Consider the following 17,218-nt stretch of genomic DNA (forward strand, 5'->3'; position numbering starts at 1 on the left):
CCCCCCGTGCGCTGCTTCCTCGTGTGTTGCGACCACGCGGAGCCCAAAACGTCGCCCCGCGTCGCCGTCGCTCTCTGAACGCAACGCAGGCGGTGCCGCTGCTGCTGTTGTTGGTGGTGCCGCCGCTGCTGTTGTTGGTGCGCGTGTCCTGCTGCGCCACCCCGCTGGCAAGGCTTGGACGAGGCGGCCGCCTTCCCACTCCGCACCTCGTTGTGTCTTCTTCACGTCCTCCTGTAACGCCGCTCGCTCTGTTCTCGATTTTTTTTGGTTGCCGAGGTCACTTGCGGATGAGACTCACCTCGCCCTTGAGTTCCCTGCAAGTTAAACATTGACTTGCACCGGCTGCTGATGATGCTGATGTATTTACATGCTGATTATCGGAACTTCTGAGAAGTGGTTTACATTTGCTTACAGTGCAAATTAAACTTTCATTTTTAGACTTAACTTGCGTGACTGCAGGAATTCATATTCTTGGTTCTTTCTGTAAAGTCACGTAAATAGAAAAAAAAATGAAAATTTAAAAACTCCTTAAAAAAAGTTTTTAAAAACGATTCTATTCACAACTTCGTTTAACTCACGGTCTAGAAGTACGTAAATGATGCGCCTGCTCCCACTTCAACGCTTGTTTATTTTATAAATTAATCTTAAATGTACAACTTTTGTTTGTGTGGAGTGAGGGTGCCGGAACTCGTCGGCACGTGGCGCCTGCTTCTTGGGCGAGGCGATTCGAGAGTTTAGGGACCGCGGCGTCTTGGACCTACCCAAATAAGTATTTAATTAATACGCCGTCCATATAAAATGTTAATTGCTTTAAAAGAGCCAATTAATGCATTAGCTGATGCCGATTTTGATACAGACATGCATTGTCACCGGATCTGAGTCCGTGTGCAACATTTAGAATTCATTGGACAACAGGAAGTCGACTAAATGTTGGTTACATGATTTGACCACGACACGGGAGTCGAATTAAGTAAAACCGTTGAATGAAAATATTAATTATTTTTATTGTATCTTGTTTTTTGTTTTCTATATACGTGACTTTACCGAAAGAACCAAGAATATAAACTTTCATTTCCTCTTTTTTTAAAGAGGAATAAGTGCATAGCAAGGCGTTGTTCGGCCAGGTTGGTGGTGGGTCACAGAGTCGCCACACACTGCGACGACTCCCATAATGCGAAGGCAGTACAGCAAATGGGTTGCTGTCCTGTCTGGATGTTTAAACATTTGTCTGCTCATTCTCGCGACTGCTCCAGTACCCCACCACCCCCAGTTTCCTCCCATGCACAAAAGAGGTGGCCAAACATCGTCAATGCAGGGCCGTCTTGAGAGACAATTGAAACTCCGCGACGTTCTGCTGGGTTCGTGCTGCGTTCACCCCTCTTCTTGACGCGAGTGGGTTGATGTCAACTCGAGTGTCCAAGGTTGTGTCCATGCACTCAAATCATACACCTCTCAAAAGCATGCACGTGCATCGTATTATCAGTTTGTGAAACACTGTACAAGCTAACCAACATATGCCTTTTAATAGTTATAACACGAACCTATTGTAGGATAAATAACGCAAGGTTCTGCCGGGGATGGTGACCTCATCTCTTCATTGGTTTTCCCATTGAGAGGAATCCCCGAAGTGTCCGAAGAACCCCCACGCGGTCTCCGGGATGACGCTCGCTGCCCCCGGCGTCCCGGATTCTCTGTTCCCTCTGCACCCTCCGGCGTCTCCGTTGCGCACAGCAAGGCAGCGCTGTCCGTGCCTGTGGTGTTTGTGCTCAGCTGTAGACCCAGTGACGCAAGCAGCACCGGGGGGGGGAACTTACACCCATTGTGCAATAAACTACCGCAGAAGCGAGCAGCGTCATCTCCGCATCCGACACGCGCACTGCCGGAACTTTGGCCAGCAATACAAACAACAATTGGACCCACGGGGGGACTTCCCCAAATGGAGCCGGCTGGCTCGCGATGCTCGTACAGGATGAGCTGCCGGCTACGCTCTGGCCCCACAGCCCCCAGCGAGAACTCACGACTCCGGGTGGGAATTCCCGTGCGTGCACCACCGGTGAAGAACCAAACTCTCCCAGCCCTTCGCCGCTCGCCGTCAACATACGTGGCTGTGTCACGGGGCCGTCCCACCAAAGCACGTGCATCTGTCGCCCTGCTCATATCCACTGCCAGCGCTGACAATTCCACGTTCTTATGGCAGAAGCCATAAGCGAGCCTTCCCTGAATCGGGTACTACAGTACTCCATTGATTGACCCCGGAAGAATTCGGGATGCCGTCAACGTAGTACAGTCCAACAATAGATTTTGTTGCACTGCCCTCTGCTGCTCACTACGTAGCCCTGTAGCCAACAACAACACTTGTGCATGGTGGTCACGGTGGTGGTCATCCATCCAGGCTCCACCTTGCTTCGCTTTGGAGATCTTACGAGACCGGGCGCACTCCGTGTAGTGACGTTACGTGATGTCTTCAGTGGTGCACCCCCCCCCTCCATCAAGCACATTCCAGTGACGGAATAAACGAAACTTTGGGTTGGATACGAATTGTGAACGCATTACGTGTGCAGTTCTGAGCACACTACTTTATATTGAAGACAAAGATTTCCCTTACAGCCTTCAACGGGCCGTTCGAGCAAGTGCTCTTGGCAAGCGCCTATGGAGGCCAACACGCCACATGAGGGAGTGGGTGACCAGTATCATGCCCGGCCGCCTTTGTTTCCCCACGAATGATGTTTGCACACAGCACCTGGTACTCATTTAAACATGAGTCGACCTAGGAGAGGTCCAGGACCGGATCATATATTCGTCACTGATGGTGGCCGTGAGCGGGATATTGAACTCGGTTCGCCGGGTTTGGAGCACTGTGCTAACTACCGTCCCACCGATCCACACTAAACATACGCATTAGAACCAGTTGGGTAGCAGCTTCCCGTACTACACGTGTGAGATGAAGAGCTATTGCCCGAAACGTCACCTGTGAATGTATATTTTTAATTTCCAGGCCACAGTTTATTTTGTTGCATGCGTTGAGGTCACTTCGTGGATAAACGTGTGGCCAAGGACACCCTCGGCTACAACGTATCTGTCTTGAGCGACGCTGTTTTTAAACGTCCGTGCTGTTGTTTTTTATCATACATATTATAGTAGCTTGCCTTATATTTTTGCTGTACTATTCCATCTTAGACTCAGAATACGTAAGAGTTAATGTAAAAAAGCCGAGCAACCTGCATGTACTTTTCGATTTAAAGCTTTCGTGACTGCAGGGATTCATCTTTTTGGTTCTTTCGGTAAAGTCACGTAGAAGAAAAATAATAAAAATAAAATCTTTCTCACGACGTTTCGGCCACAACGCAAGCAGCCGTTTTTAGGCAGAGTCTGAATGGCACGCCCCAGGCTTGGAGCGACTATTTATGCTGGGATGGAGGGGCGAAGAGCATCTTGACAAAATAATTTGCATATCAAGAGGAATTTAGCATATTTTTGGGAAATGCAGATATGCGATTAGTACTACTTGTGAAATGCGTAGGAGGTTTGGCGAGGGGTTTAAAGTCATGCCCATGCATTATGCAGGATTAGCAGTATCAACGGGAGGGAGTAAGGTTAGAATTAATAAAGGGAAGGAATGTTAATAATATGGCGCCGCAGCAACTAATATGCTTATAGACTATACATTATAATATTACACTATGTATTATTCTACCCACCCAACTGTATACCACACTGCTATATATTCACTATAAAATTACGATACTATATATTACCTTATACATTGTATTAAACATTACACTTTAAACTGGCTCGTTTTTTGTCTGAAATCCTGCGGCCTTTCACTGGAAAAACCACCTCTGCGGTACTAAACTCTACTGATCTGGTATCGACAATCAAGGGAATTTCCCTGTCCCCAGACAACCTGCTTGTCAGTTTTGATGTGGTTTCCTTATTCACCAAAGTTCCTGTACCTGACACCATCGCAATCATTGAAGACTTGGTTCATCAAGGACTGGATACTGGGGTACCCCCCCCTGGTGAGACACTGCTTAACCAACACATACTTCACCTGGAATGGAACTTTCTACAAACAAACTGAGGGCACCCCAATGGGCTCCCCCCTATCTCCGGATGTAGCCAACGTTTTCATGGAAAATTTTGAGACTGACGCCATCCAGACTGCCACTCTACGCCCGACCTTATGGAAGAGGTACGTAGATGACACTTTTGTCATCTGGCCACACGGCCGGCCTGCTCTAGACCAATTCCTCGACCACATCAATTCCATACACCCAGCCATCAGATTCACCATGGAAGTCGAAAAAGATGGCAAGCTACCCTTTTTGGATGTCCTAATTAAAAGGAGACCTGATGGTTCAATGAGCCACTCTGTCTACAGGAAAGCCACCCATACGGATGCTTACCTAAAACCGGATTCCCACCACCATCCATCCCAGAAGAATTCCCTCATCAAGACTCTATACCATAGAGCCCAATGCATCTCCGACCAGGAACACATTGCCAGTGAACTCAAACACGTACGCCAAGCTCTTAAGGCTAATGGTTACTCGGACTACACAATCCGCAAAGCCATCACTCCAACCATCAAGAAGGATCCTATTGAGGAGCCTTTCAAAACCATCACCTTACCCTACATTGCTAGGGTCACAAAAAAGATCTCCAAAATCCTGGTAAAACACAAGATCCAGGTCCGATTCAACACAGTACATAAAATCCGTGATCTGGTCCCGTCTGTAAAAGACGTAGTTCCATACATACAGTACCCTGGCGTTTACAAACTAAGTTTCCTCTGTGGTAGCAGTTACATTGGAGAAACCAAACGACATGTCTCGGACCACATCCGTGAACATAAAGCAGACTTGAAACACGGTAGGACAAACACCTCAGCCGTGGCAGATCACTGTTACAATTCAGTGGGCTCACATGATATTGACTTCTCCAAGATAGAAGTTCTCTGCAAGCCATCCGGCTACCATGAGAGATTCGTCCATGAGGCGATCCACATATACAAACACAGAGACAATTTCAACCGAGAAAATTGATTTTGGCTCAGTAATCATTGGAAGGACGTAATAAACCATTTCGGATCTTAACTGATTGTGTTCACGTTTACGGTGACTTTCAGACCGCAGTCTACTCACTGACATTGACTATATATCTTGTATTCTCCGCAGGGAATGGATTCTTTGCTCCGCTGCAAGCTTCCAACCACCACTCTCCCATTGACATATTTCGTTGCTTCCTCTTAGTACCTTTCACCCGACGGTCAATGGTATAGTGTATAGCATATTGTATAATAATAAATAGTATTAAAATGTAATGGTTAATACAATGTATAAGGTAATATATAGTATCGTAATTGTATAGTGAATATACAGCAGTGTGGTATACAGTTGGGTGGGTAGAATAATACATAGTGTAATATTACAATGTATAGTCTATAAGCATACTAGTTGCTGCGGCGCCATATTATTAATATTCCTTCCCTTTATTAATTCTAATCTTACTACCTCCCTTTGATACTGCTAATCCTGCATAATGCATGGGCATAATCACTTTAAACCTCTCGCCAAACCTCCTACGCATTTCACAAGTAGTACTAATCGCATATCTGCATTTCCCATAAATATGCTAAATTTATCTTGATATGCACTCCGCAGGGAATGGATTCTTTGCTCTGCTGCAAGTTTCCTACCACCACTCTCCCATTGACATATTTCCTTGCTTCCTCTTAGTACCTTTCACGCGACGGTCAATGGTATAGTGTATAGCATATTGTATAACAATAAATAGTATTAAAGTGTAATGTTTAATACAATGTATAAGGTAATATATAGTATCGTAATTTTATAGTGAATATATAGCAGTGTGGTATACAGTTGGGTGGGTAGAATAATACATAGTGTAATATTACAATGTATAGTCTGTAATGCGAGCAAGGACAGGGTGGGCGCTGCCTCCGCACCACTCACACGGGCCGGTGTATTGGAAGGGCGGAGCCTGGTCGTTGGGGTGAGTGGGGGCGGAGACAGGGGCGGGATGAGAAGGTGGAGTTGGGTCACGTGAGAGAGGGGATATAAGGAGAGAGACGGAGGAGGAGCAGGGGGGAGAAGAGAGTGAACAACAGAGGAAGCCACGCTGGTGGTGGAGGGAGAAGTGGCGCCATTGCCACGTGGTCGGGGCCGATAGGCGTACTAGGATCCAGCGCGCGTGGGCAGCGGAGCGTGCGGGACCGCACGGAGAGAGAGAGCCAGCAGCGTGTGCGGGGTAACCGAAGGGCGGTGTGGCCCAGGCGGGTGAGGAGAGAGCACACGGAGGGGCCGGAGGAGACGGCACGGCGAGAGCCACATGGAGCGTGCGCGGGGCGCACGGCGAGAGAGAGAGCCACACGGAGCGTGCGTGGGGCGCATGGCGAGGGTCGGAGCGAGGACCAGCGGGTGCGACGAAAGAACCCAATAAAGGACCAACAGAGAGCGACATCTTGTGAAGGAGTCCTTTATTACAAGTCTATAAGCATATTAGTTGCTGCGGCGCCATATTATTAGCATTCCTTCCCTTTATTAATTCTCACCTTACTCCCTCCCTTTGATACTGCTAATCCTGCATAATGCATGGGCATAATGACTTTAAACCCCTCGCCAAACCTCCTACGCATTTCACAAGTAGTACTAATCGCATATCTGCATTTTCCATAAATATGCTAAATTCCTCTTCATATGCAAATTATTTTGTCAAGACGCTCTTTGCCCCTCCATCCCAGCATAAATAGTCACTCCAAGCCTGAGGCGTGCCATTCAGACTCTGCCTTCTCGACAGACCTGTTCTCCACCTGAAGACGGCTGCTTGCGTTGTGGCCGAAACGTCGTGAAAATTATTTGATTATGTTTTATTTTTATTATTTTATTATTTTCCTTCTACGTGACTTTACCGAAAGAACCAAGAAGCTGCATGTACTTTCGATGTGACCGTCCGTTCGTCCCTCCCTCCCTCCAGTAAGCCAGCCAAACCTTTTTTACAGTATGATACTTGCTTGTTAAGGACTATTTGGGGAAATAGATCCTTTATCTATCCAGAAAAAATATCCTGCAATGGGATGCTTGGCTGATTCTTTGATACTGTTAAATCCGAAGTTCAAAGAGAAACCCCACAAATAAGAGCCGATTCTAATATCTGAAAAAAATCAACAGCACGTGCTACTGCCACCTAAAAAAAAAAACCCAACAAAAAATCTCTCACATAGGGACATCACAAATCTGTGTTATGATTAAAGACGTAAAATTTATATTTCTATGCCATACACCTGCCCCATGGATGCTCCAAGCTCGGACGGTGGTGACACGGGCCAGGAGTAGCAAGTTCACCACTTATTGCAGAGGTTCGTTGTTCATATCTGGTAGGCTGCTCCCATTAATAATTATCCACATAAGAACTGCGCTATCTGCTTCACAGTGGGTGTTGAAGATCCCGTTGTGTCCTTCACAAGAGGAGGACATTGTGTCAGTCCTGGTCCAAATTTTTCTACTTTGAAAAATTACACCGCAAATTACTCAATTAGGATTACATATTGTATTGCCCCCTACTCTGAAACTACTGTATACCGTGTCTGTGAAACACAGCACCTTTGTGACAGCCTTGCGCTTTAGGAATGGTGCCATTCCCATTATGTACTCATTAGTTATTAATTCAGTATTCAGTGTCTGGCAGGACTCTCTTGCCAGTTGATAAGCATACATCACTTAATTGCCATTAGCCATTAGCTTTATCCACAAGGGATTTCTTGGTTGTGGAAGCATGCGAGAGGCACAAGGAGTCAGGTCTGCGGAATGTGAGTTTTCACACAATCCTTTTTGGATTTTTTGTGATATCATTGTGTTTTTATTTGATTTATACAGGTTTTTCTGGATTTTTACGATTGATCGAGTTTTCAGGAAACATACAAGATAATTAAAAACTGTACAAAACTGCAGATATAGTTAACCTCCACTTATCTGATTTGATGGGGGTGGGGTGGAGAGGGCTTTGGGTAGTCCTGGTATCCGTGTTTATCCATGCAGTTTATTTCTACTTGGATAAGGATGAATTTGACGGATAATCAGGCTGCATTTTGACGAATAAGGGTGAATTTAACAGGGAAAGGAGGAATTCGATGGATATTAATGATGAATTTAATGAACCAGGATGAATTTGCTGCCACTTCTCGGTCAAGGTCTTTTTTGGGAAAACACTTTTAGGTGACTAGTTTATGCCACCACTCTAAAAACAAGAATGTTGCGTCACTTTCTCTTTCCACCGAGTGGCACGGACTACAGGAAGAATGTAGTGCATATATAAGGTGTGGCCATCGCTTTGAGTCAACAAACAATAGCAAGCACGGATAATGGGCACTTGGATAAGAGGTGTTTTGCTGGAATTCACATCAAAGGCAAAAAATAACAAGCAACAAAGACTTCCTCTAAGCTCCTCGAGCAAAGAAAGAAAGAAACCAGCTAACGAGAAAAAACGATGTATTGAACAGGGTTGCTTTTTATAGTAGGGGCTAGAGAGGTCTCAGTGCTGCTCACTCAGCCATGACGTCACCAGAAATCCCTATCCTATTAATGATTTAACATAAATATTAAACACATACCATTTAACAATATGTTTAATAAATATCAAAACTTATACGTGTAAAACACTCTCCCCTTAATTTCCATCTTCAAGGGAAAAAGAGCTTTGCTGGACACATTCTGAACATGAAGATGTCATCAAGGCCACAACGGTTGATGCCAATCAGCCAGATCTATAAACTTCCCAAGGGCATGGTAATACCAAAATAATAGTGTGCTATATTAACAAAAAAATTTGAACACATTGGACAAGTAAATATCAATGGAATACAAAGTTTCGAAGTCTCAAGGGGAGGTTGAAATCTCCCCCATCACCTCCCCTTAGATCTGCCACAATGCCACCACACCTCATTTACCATTTATACCCTCTGCCACATCCCGCGACTCTACCAGACCAGTTGTTTGACTTCCAGAGTCTGTTCTGATGGTATCCCACCATATACAAAAAACACTATTTCCATGTACATTCTACAAATACATAATAAATATTATACGAAACTAAAGCTTTTGGTGCGGGTGTTGCAACCATAGTGTAGGTCTCCACGTCTCAGAATTGGCCCTGCCTGCCCGAGTCTTGGCAGGGGAGGCTTTGCAGACATTCCGGGTTGCTTGACTCCAACACCGCGTCACTTTCCTTCAGCGGATAGCGAGACGACTTGGCGATGGATATCGAGGAGCCATGGACGGGAACCTGGGACAGCAGGGAGAGCTGGTTCCGATCCGCTTCCAGCATCGAGCACCGGTCCTCGGTGTTCGAGCCATCACCGCCTTGAGGGTCCGGGCGCCCATGCGCTGCTTTCTGCTTGGAGGCACGCTGGGAGCCACTCTCTGCTAACACAGCACGTGTGCACAGGCGGTTACTATAAGAGAAAAACAAGATGGATGCTGTATCCAAATACCACCACGTTCGACAATAGGTCAGCCTTGGACAACAGGAACTAGACTACATTTTTATTACAAGATTTGACCACGACACAGGAGTCAAGTTAAGTAAAACCATACTCTTTGGTTCTTCCCTTTTTTCAACAGTTTTACTGAATCTTGATTTGAAGCTTTCGTGACTGCAGGAATCCATACTCTTTACCGAAAGTATGGATTCCTGCAGTCACGAAAGCTTAAAAAATCAAGAGTACGTAAAACCGTTGAAAAAGGAAAGAAGCAAAGAGTATGGTTTTACTTAACTTGACTCCTGTGTCGTGGTCAAATCTTGTAATAAAAATGTAGTCTACTTCCTGTAGTCCAATCAATTCCAAATTTTGCACACGTACTCAGATTCGACGACAATGCATGCCGATGTAGTGGTGATACGCGCTGGGGTAGCGATCGGGTGCCAGCGCGTAGTGATTGGCTGTGTGTGTGGTGACGCGCGCTGACGGTGAAGGATCAGGGGTCAGCGCGGGGTCGTGGGTTATGTGGTGCTGATTGGCTGTGTGCCGGTGACGCGCTTGAGAGGGAGTGATCGGGTGGCAGCGCGGCGTGATTGGTTGACGAGTGGAAACACGCGCTGGGGGAAAACGGATCGTAGAAATAGCGCGTCGTGATTGGTTAACTAAGGAGCGATGCTCACGTCGAGATCCGCATCCGCTCCGTCTCCCGTGAGGAGGGACTATATAAGGTGATGCACACAGGCGCACGGAGAGGGTGTAACCAGCGAAGACTGAAGACGGAGAGGAAGAGATAGGGCCCTGCGGTACCCAGTCCCGCTGTCCTGTGAGGACCGGGACTCTGCGTAACCCAGAGGTGGAGTGTAGGGTGAGCATGCAGTGTGATCATGCAGTGTGTGTAGCCAGAGGCATAGGGTCTACACGAGACGAGTGATGCGTGTGTAGCCAGAGGCATAGGGTCTACACGAGACGAGTGATGCGTGTGTAGCCAGAGGCATAGGGTCTACACGAGACGAGTGATGCGTGTGTAGCCAGAGGCATAGGGTCTACACGAGACGAGTGATGCGTGTGTAGCCAGAGGCATAGAGTCTACACGAGCTAAGTGAAGTGTGTAGCCAGAGGCACGGAGTCTACACGAGCTAAGTGAAGTGTGTAGCCAGAGGCACGGAGTCTACACGAGCTAAGTGAAGTGTGCAGTCAGAGGAATAGAGATCACACGTTGTATCGTCGTATCGTGACAGTAGTCAGAAGAATAGAGACCACACGTTGTATCGTGACAAGTCAAGATTTAATAAAAAGTGTGTTACCCGTCAAGGAGTTTCCTGCCGTCATTTCCAATACTTCAACTGGCGTCAGAAGTGAAACAGTCTTCCAAGCATGGATACGAGGAAGACCCGTCGGACCCACGGGATTGACCGCGAGGATAACCTTGACGACTCGGGCCAGCTGGCATCGGGGGGTGAGGACGAAGAATGGCCCACGCTGCAGGATCCGCCGACGGCGCCGGGCGAGCGACTGGGATCCGATGCCGTGCTCCGCGAGGCGCACTCCCGTCTGGCGGAGCTGCTGCTCGCCGCCGCGTCCATCCTGGCGGAAATCAGCTCGTCGGCAGGAGCGGGGACGGCGGCGGACATTCTACAGGGTCGCCCCGCAGATTCCCGCCAAAATGACTTGGCGATTCCCGCCATTTCATCTGCGCCGACTTTTGGCGGGAACGGCGACCGCCACGTGGCGGCGGTTCTCCAAGCGCGCCCGCTTACATCATCAACGCGCGCTGCGGACCGCCATCAGACACCCGCCACTGGGGCCGCCATCTTACACACCGATGGGGTGGCGGAAAGGAACCACGAGGCAGAGGACGACTTCATTTTTCAACAGCGCCTTCCCGCATTGTCAGCCTTCAAGGCGGAAGGCGGGGACTGGGGCCAATTTCAGCGCAGGTTTTTGGCGCATCAGGAGATGTCCGCCTGGTCCGACGCTACGGCGCTGCGGGCACTGCCTGCCATGTTGGACGACAACGCGCTCGCGGCTTTCATGTCCGCACGGAGGTCGGACCGCTTCACGCTTAAGGCAGCGCTGGGTCTCATGGCCAAGGTCTACGGACCTCCCTCGGCGTGTCGCCATCATTTTTATGCAAGGCGGAAGGCGGACACGGAGACCGCGCTCGCCTATCGCACGGCGTTGCTGGCTCTCGCCGATGCCGCATTCCCTCGTATGGACGAGGAGGGCCAAGATGCGATGGTTTTGGAGCAGCTGCTTAAGTTGGCGCAGGACCTGGGGGTCCCCATCAACACGGCCGACGAGATCGATATTTCTTCCTTGCGGGTCGCTACGAGTATACAAGCGCACGTGGTCCTTCAACGCAAACAGGGGGTCGTCTGCAACGCTGCCGTGGCCTCAGCTCCGGGTTCGGTGATCACCGAACCCCAAGTCGTCAGCCCACGAGAGGAGGCGTTCACCGCGGGACGACCAGGGGACTGGAGGTCGGGGGGCCGTTCGCCTCTGCGATCGGCCCGCAAGCTGGAGCAACCGAGATCTCCGACGACCCTCATCACGTGTTATAACTGTGGCCTCCGGGGCCACGTGGCGTCCGGTTGCCGCGCTCCACGTCAGCGCGCCATGGGATCTCGGCTGGACGACGACCAAGGCCCCAAGTCATCCCTACAAACCCCGGCAAGTCGCGGCACCTCACATGCTCGGCCTACATACTCGACACGCATGGGCCGTCGCGGTGCGGCGGAAAAGGGCCGGTTAGGGTTCGGGGATTCGGTTCGGCGAGGGGGGTTCGGCCGGGACCGGGGAGACATTGAATGGTCGGAGTTGGGGCACAGAATTGTGGCTGCTTCAGCGGGTTCATCCGTCGTTACGGGATCTATTGATGGGGTCGAGGTCAGGGTGTTAGTGGACACGGGGGCGTCGGCGACTATTATATCGGACCTCATTTACAACATTCTCCCCGTCCAATGCCGTCCGCTGCTCCCAGTGGATGTGCCATTTTACGCCGCTAATGGGGGATCGTTGGGCATTATCGGTCAGATTAGGGCGTCCATTTGCATTGGAGATATCAAATTGTCGGGACCCGTTTTCGTTTCGTCTTCTTTGGCGGTTCCTTGTCTATTGGGCACTGATTTTTTGGCTAAAATGCCCATTAAAATTCTCATCGATCAGCGTTGCATTGAACTACCATCGGGTCGCCGTATTTCATTTTTGACGAACCCTACTGAAATTCGGACGGCGTGCGCTACGATACAAGCGTTGGCGACACAGACCGTGCATGTGCCCCCGGGTTCACAGATGTTAATTCCCCTCTGGTTGCGGAAACCATGGGTGGGGGGGACTTCGGAACAAGGCATGCTTTTGGGTCCTTCTAACAGGGCTGTCGGGGGGGTCGATTTGTCGGTGGCTCACACTTTGGTTCGGGCTGACAAGGATCCGTTTGTGATGGTTTTAAACGCTGGGTCGCGGCCAGCCGTCATTCAGCAGGGCACCGTGCTGGCTCACGCGGCACGGGTCCCTGCGGATGAGCGGCTGGTTGCGCAGGTTGATCCGAGCCCCACGCAGAACATTGAACCGAAGGAGGACCTTGAATGGGTCCATTCGCTGTGTGCGGACTCGGACGATTTGTCAGCGGTACAGTTGGGTGCGCTGCGCGAGTTGCTAATGGAATTTTCTGATGTGTTCAGTAAACATGAGTATGACATTGGGTGCACGGATTTGGTACGCCACCACATTGACACGGGCGATGCGGCACCGGTCAGGCTAAATCCCTTCCGACTGAGTCCTGCTGAGAAGGAACATGTTCAGTCGGCCGTTAACGATATGCTAGAAGCCGACATTATTTCGCCTTCCTCCAGTCCTTGGGGAGCACCTATTGTGCTGGTTAAGAAGCAGGACGGGTCCTTGCGATTTTGCGTAGATTTCCGTCGCCTGAATAAGATCTCTGTGGCTGACGCGTATCCGCTCCCCAGGATGGACGAGTCCCTCGATGCATTGTCTGGTGCACGATATTTTTCGACTCTTGATTTATTATCGGGATTCTGGCAGTTGCCACTCGACGAAGAGTCTAAACCTAAGACAGCATTTCGGACTCCAGGGGGCCTGTTCCAGTTTAACCGGTTACCCATGGGACTTCACTCCTCTCCAGCGACGTTTCAGCGCCTTATGGAGTTGGTTTTGTCGGGCTTGCAATGGGATACGTGCTTGATTTACCTTGACGATGTCATTGTTTTCAGTAAAACATTTGAGGAACACCTCCAGCGATTGAGAGGGGTGTTCTTACGAATGCGATCGGCTAAATTAAAATTTAAACCGGCCAAATGCCACCTTTTTCGTAAGTCCGTTAGATACTTGGGTCACATTGTCGACTCTTCGGGGATCTCTACCGATCCCGCGAAGACGGACTGTGTCAGTTCATGGCCGACACCCACGTCAGTTTCGGACGTGCGCAGTTTAATCGGTTTTGCTTCGTATTACCGCCGATTCGTTGAGCACTTCGCCACTATTGCAAAACCCTTGCACGCTCTAACGGCGAAAGGAGTGAAGTTCCGATGGGGACCGGAGGAGGAGGCCGCGTTCTGCTCCCTCCGGGACGCCTTGGTGGGTGCCCCACCCTTGCGCTATCCGGATTTTGCGAGTCCCTTCTTGCTAGATACGGATGCTAGCAACACGGGCATTGGGGGGGTGCTATCCCAAGTCGTTGGGGGAGTCGAAAGGGTGGTCGCTTATGGTAGCAGGGTGTTGTCTCCGGCGGAGCAGCGCTACTGTGTCACCCGTCGCGAACTGCTTGCCATTGTTTTTTTTGTACAACAGTTCAGACCGTATCTCTATGGTCGTCACTTTACGGTCCGGACGGACCACGCGGCGCTACAGTATTCATTGAGGGTCGCCCAACCCTCGGGCCAATTGTCACGGTGGTTGGAAGTCCTCCAGGACTATCAGTTCACGACTACATACCGTAAGGGGTTGCGACACACAAATGCCGATGCCCTGTCGCGATTGTTGCCTTGTCAGAAATGTGCTTGTTTATCGGGATCGGCGCGCTGTAAACCGCCGGTTGTGGAAGATATGGGGGCTTTGGCTGCGACCGCGGGCGCACCAATCGGGGATGTCCCCGCTACCTCTCAGGGTCAGGACTCGCTGCTCTCACTGTCGCTGAGTGAGTGGGGCCGTCTCCAAATGGCGGACAGCTCCCTGCTAGCATTGCGCTGCAGGGTGGGGGGTCCCAAAGAGGACCAGGAGCGAACTGGCTCCTACATACTTAAACAAGGCATGTTAATGAGATGGGACAGTTTGTCCCGGCGGCATGCACTTGTGGTGCTTTCCGCTGTGAGGGGGAAAGTTGTTTTGGCCGCACACGAACGCCTCTTGCATTTGGGAGTAAACAAAACGCTTGCCCTGCTTCAGCGTGACTATTATTGGCCGGGGATGGGGAGTGACGTGGTGAATATTCTGAAGGGATGCGTTGAGTGCGCCAGGCGAAAACCACCACCCGTGGCAGCTAATCCACCGCTGCAATCTATTCAAGTCTCGCGCACTAACGAGCTCGTTGCGCTCGATATTCTGGGGCCCTTTCCAGTCACGCCTAGGGGTAATAAGTACCTGTTGGTGGGGGTCGAATATTTTACCCGGTGGCCTATGGCGTGGCCACTCGCCAACCAGTCGGCGGCGGCTGTGACGGACGCCTTTGTCCAGGGCTACGTCCTGGACAAGGGGGCTCCCGAACGCTTGCTGACCGACCAAGGGAAACATTTTTCAAGTAAATTGCTGCAAGAGGTGTGCGATCTGTTGGGTACTAAGAAGGTGCGTACCTCCCCGTACCACCCGCAGACGGACGGGATGGTGGAGAGACTCCACAAGACTTTGACTTCTATGCTGCAGGTCCCGGGGGTCCTCGCTGCGTATAGAATGGCCCCCCATGCAGCGACGGGGTTTTCCCCATTCTATCTGATGTACGGTCGGGAAGCCGACCCGCCCATGGAAACGCAGCTTGGCCTGTCCGCACCACGAACTAATTCAAAATTGGCAGAACATATTAAATTTAATATTCATAAGCTGACAGAGGCAAGGGAGGCCGCACGGCTTAATTCGCGGGCTCGCCAAATTGCAAACGAGGGGTTGCGTGCACGGAAGGTGTCCGTGCACGACTGGAAACCAGGTGACAGGGCCTGGCTGCATTGCCCTCAGGCACCTTTGGCTACGTCGCCTAAATTGTTGAAGCCATGGCGGGGACCCGTGGAGGTCGTGCGTGTTGCACGCCCCCAGTGCGTTCAGATAAAATGGGGAAAGCGACGGTGGTACGTCCACCCCTCCCGACTGAAACCGTTCTCGCCTCCATATGGCCTCCCCTTGTGTCGTGAGGGCCGAGCATGTGACGTGACCGACGACCCAAAGGGGAAAATGTCTCTGCCTGATCCTCACATGTTTCCGCCTGATCTCCTCCCAGGTGTCTCGGAACTGACAGCTGCCGACCACCGGCGGCCGGATCTTCGCGGCGGGGCCGGTCCTTTCAGGCCCGATCCGCGCCGTCTAGAGCAGCCGGAGCCACCGGACGGTCGTCAGCGTCCCGTCCCATATGACGGACCGGCCAGGCGGACTCGCGCCAGGTCGCGCTACTTTTTATGACGTACCACGTGAGGAGTCGAGGAAGCTGGAGCGCCTCGTCACTGCGTTTAGTCACAGAGACGCTGGGCGCGTTCATTTTCTGGAAATCGCTTTTATTGTGTTGTTCGTCGGGCTGTATATAGCTTCTTATCGAGGTGTTGTGTGTGTTGTTGTTGACTTTTCTTGTGTTAGTTGTCAATTTGTACATAGGTTGCTGTTGTGTTGTTGTTGTTGCGTTACGGGGCACACTGGGGGGTGGGGTTTTTGTTGTGTTAACGTTGTGTGATGTTGTTGGTTAGCAGCCGGGCCGGCTGCGAGCTATGTGGGAGGGGGTGATGTAGTGGTGATACGCGCTGGGGTAGCGATCGGGTGCCAGCGCGTAGTGATTGGCTGTGTGTGTGGTGACGCGCGCTGACGGTGAAGGATCAGGGGTCAGCGCGGGGTCGTGGGTTATGTGGTGCTGATTGGCTGTGTGCCGGTGACACGCTTGAGAGGGAGTGATCGGGTGGCAGCGCGGCGTGATTGGTTGACGAGTGGAAACACGCGCTGGGGGAAAACGGGTCGTAGAAATAGCGCGTCGTGATTGGTTAACTAAGGAGCGATGCTCACGTCGAGGTCCGCATCCGCTCCGTCTCCCGTGAGGAGGGACTATATAAGGTGATGCACACAGGCGCACGGAGAGGGTGTAACCAGCGAAGACTGAAGACGGAGAGGAAGAGATAGGGCCCTGCGGTACCCAGTCCCGCTGTCCTGTGAGGACCGGGACTCTGCGTAACCCAGAGGCGGAGTGTAGGGTGAGCATGCAGTGTGATCATGCAGTGTGTGTAGCCAGAGGCATAGGGTCTACACGAGACGAGTGATGCGTGTGTAGCCAGAGGCATAGGGTCTACACGAGACGAGTGATGCGTGTGTAGCCAGAGGCATAGGGTCTACACGAGACGAGTGATGCGTGTGTAGCCAGAGGCATAGAGTCTACACGAGCTAAGTGAAGTGTGTAGCCAGAGGCACGGAGTCTACACGAGCTAAGTGAAGTGTGTAGCCAGAGGCACGGAGTCTACACGAGCTAAGTGAAGTGTGCAGTCAGAGGAATAGAGATCACACGTTGTATCGTCGTATCGTGACAGT

This window comes from Lampetra planeri, chromosome 35 (assembly GCF_965212315.1).
Source record: "Lampetra planeri chromosome 35, kcLamPlan1.2.h2, whole genome shotgun sequence".
NCBI classification, from domain to species: domain Eukaryota; kingdom Metazoa; phylum Chordata; class Hyperoartia; order Petromyzontiformes; family Petromyzontidae; genus Lampetra; species Lampetra planeri.